Here is a 6,601-nt window from a genome sequence, read left to right as displayed (position 1 = left end):
GATAATGGACTGAACCTCTGAACCTGTAAGCCAGCCCCAATTAAATGTTGTCCTTCGGGCTGATGAGATGGCTCAGCGGGTAAGAGCACCAAAGGTCCTGAGTTCAAATCCCAGCAACCACATGGTGGCTCACAACTACCCATAAATGAGATCTGACACCCTCTTCTGGTACGTCTGAAGACAATTACAGTGTACTTGTTTATAATAATAAATAGATTTGGGGGGCTGAGCAAGCAGCTGGGCTGACTGGAGCAAGCGGGGTCAACTGGAGCAAGCAGAGCAAGCAGTGCCGACTGGAGTGAGCAGAGGTCCTAAAAGTCAATTCCCAACAACCAGATGAAGGCTCACAACTATTTGTACAGCTATAGTGTGTACTCATATACATAAAATAAATAAGTAAATTTAAAAAAAATAAAATAAAATGTTGTCCTTAAAAGAGTTGCCTTGGTCATGGTATCTGTTCACAGCAGTAAAACCCTAAGACAGCCGCTGTTTAAGAAGCTGGATCTAGCGGATCCTGAGGAGGGAGTCACAATGCATGGAGGACTTGAGGATAACAGAAAGAGAAATGTAAGGAAACAGTACACCAAGAGGTAACATTTTTAAGTACATTAATATTTTGCAATTTCATTACACACATTAATAAGAACTAAGAAAGCCCATGGAGAGGCACCAGTGCCTGATTCTAGTATAAGACAAAAAGACACATTGAAGGAGACAGGCAAGAAAGAGTTGTCAATGTCACTCCTTCGCATCAAGCAGTATAGCAATAGGTTCCTCCCACTTGAGACAAAGAGAAGAAACTAAATCTAGATCTTAAACTTCAAAGCCAGTACAGGCGCACAATAGTGAGCCTACAATAAAACAGAAAGACCTTCATCCAATGGACTCACCTGGGAGGGCTTAGGTAATCTGGGTGGATGCCTTACTTTTCCACACTCAGATGGCAGAATGAAGGCAAGGCTCTCTACTCAATGGCGAGCAGGGTATGAAAGCTAGCTTTGGAACTCAGTGTTCTGTGCTGAGATTCTGGTACCAGGAAGAATCCAAACATCACTATACCCAGCCCAAAGCTCACAAATGGAAGCCTCTAGATTTGCCTTGGTATCAGGCAGGCACTTGTTAGTACGGTGGACTTGAATTTTGATCTCCATCACTGCTAACATTGGATCAGGCTTAGGGTGCCCACCTTGAAGACTGTACAGGTTCTTAACAGCTACCAAATTGGGATGCTATCCAGTTAGCCCAAGTAATGAAGGAACTGCTTTGAACAATGATATCTCAGACCACATAGTATCCAGCTAGACTCTAATCGCTGAAAGTAGAACAGGTTTTAGCACAAAAATTTGCCTTGGATCTCAGTGCTACAGTAGCAAAACTAAACTCAGATACATCCTAGCAGTACTCATGTGCAAGCCAGTGCACAAAGGGGTCTCCAGGTGCAACCCAATTACTGATAACCATATAGCTTGAGTGTGTTATACTTTTAATCTGGCCAACATCACATGTGGCTGCTTGCAGTGGAATTCAATTCAACAGTAGGCATCCTATAGTAGTGTAGACATTTGTCCTTCCTAGTGCTGTGTTCATCTAACCAGGTTGTGGGCTCAGTGTGACAGAGTCTTATAGATTGATGGACAACCAGGTAGTCATATAAACATATGGTTTGTTGAACCATAGTGATTGTATCTAGAGCTGAGCTAGAAAGAAAAATCACAGATTCCTACTGAGTGAGAAGATACTTGAAAGTCTACCCCAGCCCAGGGAAAGGCTTGAGGGATGGAATTCCTTTTTAGTACATCCCTGATTCATGCTGTACATCTCAGCACAACGAACCAGAGAATAGATTGCCCGCTAGTGCTAAAAAGAGAGCAACACGCCAAGCTTGAATTCAGTGCAAGACTGGGTGTGGGTCTCCACCTAGTGTTGTCATAAGAGCAATGACTATAGGTTGAGAGAAACTGAGATGAAGAATTTCTACAAAGAGCGGCACAGAGATGGATTAAGAACATGGAAATCGTCCTGCCTACCTTCCTGTGCTCCTTGTACATACACCTTTCCAGTAGGGAGCCCTAACCCCCCAACTCAACAAAGTGACTCATAATAACATATTACAGTATCCATAGATCCTCACTCAGCCCACATCAGACAAGATTCTTCTTGCAGTAGATGAGAGTTAATACAGGCCAGCAATTGGACAACTTGTAGAGGGTGAGAGACTTAAGAGCACTCAGTCCTGAATATAATGTTTTCATCAGACTCCTCACCTAAAGGCTCAGGAATCTATGCAGAAGAGGAGGCAGAAAGAATGTAAGGTGATGGATGATCCCAAGGAGGCAATGTCTTCCAGACACAACAGGACTAGTGCATATATGAACTCACAGAATCTTTGGTGGCATTCACGAGTCCTTTACAAGTCAGAGAGGGTTCCAGCACTGAGAGCGGGATGTAGACACAGGTTTCCATGCCTGGCCAAGAGGCTATTTACAATTGATACCTGCTAACAAATGAAAGTCGTGTTTTTCCAATGAAGTCTCACTGGGTATATCAACCGTATACCAGGGCAGGTCCCATACCCAGGAGTTGGCCCACACAAAACAAACTCAATGGTGTTTTGTGAGCTTTTTGTTTTACTTTGCTTTTTTGAGCTTTTATTTTATTGTATCTATCTACATTTATCTCTTTGTGGGGAGCCACAGCTGCTACCCTATATTGAACACCTGGTCTCTGGCCAGAGCAGAGAGCATTGATAATCAAGCCCTTAGTTGGAGAAGCTAAGTGCCTCCAGTCTGTGATGCAAGCTGGTATGAATTTCCCGCAGCCTATTATACTTTGCCACGTAGCTGATGCTGATTGGGACCAGGGAAAGTATTTAACCCACAAGGGCTGGGGGCTGGAGAGAGAATAGAATTAAGGGTAAGTATTTGGGGAGAATAAATAGTAGTGAGTAAGTATGTAGGTAGTAGTGAGTAAGTATGTAGAAAGTAAGTATGTGGAGATAGGAGTAAGTATGTAGAATTAGGGCTGGTGATGGGTTAGAGGTAAGATGTAGATTTAGAAGAGTAAGTATGTAGAGATAGTAAGTAAGTATGTAGAATTAGGGCTGGTGATGGGATAGAAGAGTAAGTATGGGATATAGAAGAGTAAGTATGATAGATAGGAGTAAGTATGTAAGGATAGAAGTAAGATGTAGGAATAGAACTAAGAATGGGAATAGGAGTAAGTAGAAATAGTAATAAGTAAGATGTAAGAAGAAAGATGTAACTAATAAAATGTAAGTAGAAATAAGTAAGATGTAGCAAACAAGATTACAAGGATCCTAATAAAACTGCATGGGGAAGAGCTCGATGTTTGCCTCCTTACTTCCACTGGGTGGGTAAGGCAGCTAACATCTCTTCATCTATCTATCTATCTATCTAGCTATTATGTCTCATTGGGATTCTACCTGCTTGTTTTGATTTTCATTTTCATGGGCTTTTCCCCTTGGGGTTTTTGTTGTTTGTTGTTGTATTCCAGCCAGAGGGATTAAAGGTGTGTACTGAAGGTCTATCTGTATTCTAGCCAGATCACAAAGACCTAGAAGGTCTTTTGATGTGATCTCTTGCCAGAACAGCAATTTTACTCAATTAAAATTCTTCTATAATAATATATATGTAGAGGGTGTGATGCAGACCACTGGAGGCCCTGTGCTTGCAGTACTAGTCTCTGTGAGGTCATATGAACTGTGCTCAATTGACTCAGAAGGCCTTGTTCTCCTGGTGTCTTTAGTGCGTGCCTTCTGGTTGCCACTCTCCTTTCATCTCCTTTTCTGAGGGATTCCATGAGCTCTTAGGGGAGATATTTGATGGAGACATCCCATTTAGAGCTCCGTGCTCCAAGGCCTCTATTTCTGTCTTTCTCTCTCTGTCTGTCTCTGTCTCTATCTCTGTCTCTCTCTGTCTCTTGTCTCCCTCTCCCTCTCCCCCTCTCCCTCCCCCCCCCTCTCTTTCTCTCTGTGTCTGTGTGTCTGTGTGTGTCTGTGTGTGTCTGTGCATGTGTGCAGTGCCATATATGGCTGTGGGTCTTTGTACTTGTTTTCATCTGCTGCATGAGGAAGCTTTAATGCTGATGGTTGAATAAGGCACTGGTCCATGAGTATAGAAGAATATCATTAGGAGTCATTTTATTGTTACTTTAAAAAAAAAAAAAGACTAGTAGTATTTGCTTTTGCCTTAGGTCTCTGAGCCATCTCATCTGGTTCTTGGCCAACCAAGCAATGATGGGTATGGGTTCTATCTCACTGGAGTAGATGTTTAGTCAAATCAGACACTGGTTGGTTACTCCCTCAAACTTTGTGCCACTATTGCCTTAGCATATTTTGCTGGAAGGATAAATTATAGATTAAAGGTTTTGTGGCTAGATTGGTATTTATTTACTATTCTCTTTTGGTAACCTGCAGAGTACCTTTCTGCACCAAAGGCACCAGAACAAGGTGGTGAGCATCCTATGTAGACACCAAATCAACCACTCCATGTCCAATGAGTTGGTGTGGGTGTTGTCTTCAGCAAAGGAGTCCTGCTGTCAGTTTGTGGAGAGCAACCTACTGTCTTGGCAAGAGTCTGGGTTGTTTGGTGATTTCCATGGGACCCCTTTGGTCAATAACACAATTGTCCAATAACCCAGTCCCTACACTGCTTTGTCTGGTGACAAGAGAGGGCCAGCGGGAATTCTGTCTTCCCCATTATTTGGAGACATCATTAGGATTGCCTTCATATATTTTAGGAAGTTTCCACTGCACTAGGTTTCCACACCGCCCTTCCAATACCTTTCAATTCTAGCTGTCTCTCCCTGCAGTCTCTCCCTAACCCCATCTCTAAAATACTTAAAGGAATATTAAACATCCCTAGCCGTCAGGGAAATACAAATCAAAACTACTTTGAGATTCCATCTTACATTTGTCTGAATTTTTAAAATCAGTAACACAACTGAAAGCTCAGGCTGGTGAGAGTGTGGAGCAAGGGGAACACTCCTCCATTGGTGGAGGGAGTGCAAACGTGTACAGACACTATGGAAATCAGTATGGTGGCTCCTCAGAAAGATGGGAATCAATCTACCATTCCTGGATATATACACTCAAAGGACACTCCATCCTACCACAAAGACACTTGCTCAACCATGTTCATTGATGCTTTATTCATAGTAGACAGAAACTGGAAACAAACTAGAAGCCCTTCAACAGAAGGATAAAGAAAATGTGTGATATAATTGCACGAAGGGGATATTACTCAGCTGTTAAGATAAATGACACCATAAAATTTTCAGGCAAATGAATAAAACTGGAAAAAAATCATCCTGAGTGAGGTGACCCAAACCCAGGAAGATAAACATGTATGTATTTGCTTATACATGGGTATAAGCCATTAAATAAAGGATACACGAGTTACAGTCTGTAGACCCAGATAGGCTAGGCATACTGGAGACGCATGGACCTCCTTAATAGGGAAAAACAGAAGAGAGTTTATGGGGGACATGTTGTCAAGAGTGTTTCAAAATACAGGAAAAAGACTAAAAGAGATAAAACCAGAAACACTAAGCAAGTAATTGAAAAGAATGGAAGCCAACCAAGACAGTAAACAACAGGAAAAGGAAGTTCTCAAACAAAATAGAAGTCAGAGACCCACACTCAAGAGTGCCCTCTGACCCCTGCACTTGCACTGTAGCACATGTGTGCCCCTCACTCACACAGCACACACGCACACTCATACTCATCATGCAAACACACATTAAATACAGCACATCATACACACAAGGAAGATTTTTAAAAAGAGTTGAGACATTTCTTCCAAGATAACACAAAAATAGCTGGGGAAAGTGACATGAAAAAGTGTTCAACATCTGTGATCATCAAGGAAATGCAAACTGAGACCACAACGAGCGAACACCTCACTCCAGTAAGAAATCTCAAAATGAGTAAGAATAGCAAGTGCTAACAAGTGTGTAGGAAACATCACTAGCTGGAAGAGCAGCCAATAAACCCATTATGGAAAACAGTGTAGGTTCTCTTCATAAAAATAAAGTTAAACAGCCATATACTCCAGGAAACTTGTTCCTGGGCATATAAGTCAAAGAAATGAAATCAGTATGCCAAAGAGACATCTGCATTCTTACGCTTTCAGCACTGCATGCTCACCGCAGCACTATTCAAATAGGCAGGACATGGAAACAAGTGAACAACCCTAAGCGTCCATTCACTGATGAACAAAGGAGACATGGTGCGTGTACAAAACAAAATGTGATTTGGCCATTAAGAAAAGAAATCCTGTGATTTCTAACAACATGGATGGTACTGGAGGCAGGATTTGTTAAGTAAAATATCCAGGCATTTAGACAAGTTCCAGATGATCTCCAGCACTGTGGAGTGTAAAAGAGTTGATCTCTCAGAAGCTGAGAGCAGGGTGAGGGTTAGTAGAAGCTAGGAGTGTTGCAGGATATGTGTTGTTTCTGGTTGGGGTGTGACTCAGCAATTAGCATACCCCCTTTAATCCCCCTGCCTGTGAAAGACCCCTGGGGGAGACCCCCACTCAAATCTCGGGAGGACGCACACCCAAGGAATCACGAGAGA

Source organism: Mastomys coucha, unplaced genomic scaffold, assembly GCF_008632895.1.
Source record: "Mastomys coucha isolate ucsf_1 unplaced genomic scaffold, UCSF_Mcou_1 pScaffold3, whole genome shotgun sequence".
Classification (NCBI taxonomy): Eukaryota; Metazoa; Chordata; class Mammalia; order Rodentia; family Muridae; genus Mastomys; species Mastomys coucha.
This window is presented reverse-complemented; position numbering follows the sequence as displayed.